Here is a 221-nt window from a genome sequence, read left to right on the forward strand (position 1 = left end):
CACGTAATTTACCCTACTTATCTTGGATGATGATATGTGTAAGAAAAAGTTTACTAATCAACCCTGAATCATGTAAACTACTAAAGGGTTATCGATTAGGGAAAAGAAGATGGACTGTTATATAAATCAAGCATAATGATAACATTTGAAACGTTGTGTTAACACACTGCTAACAATCTAAACCTTTACCCGCCATATTATCTCTCACTCTTTCTGTATCG

Source organism: Penaeus monodon, chromosome 15, assembly GCF_015228065.2.
Source record: "Penaeus monodon isolate SGIC_2016 chromosome 15, NSTDA_Pmon_1, whole genome shotgun sequence".
In the NCBI taxonomy this organism is placed as follows: domain Eukaryota; kingdom Metazoa; phylum Arthropoda; class Malacostraca; order Decapoda; family Penaeidae; genus Penaeus; species Penaeus monodon.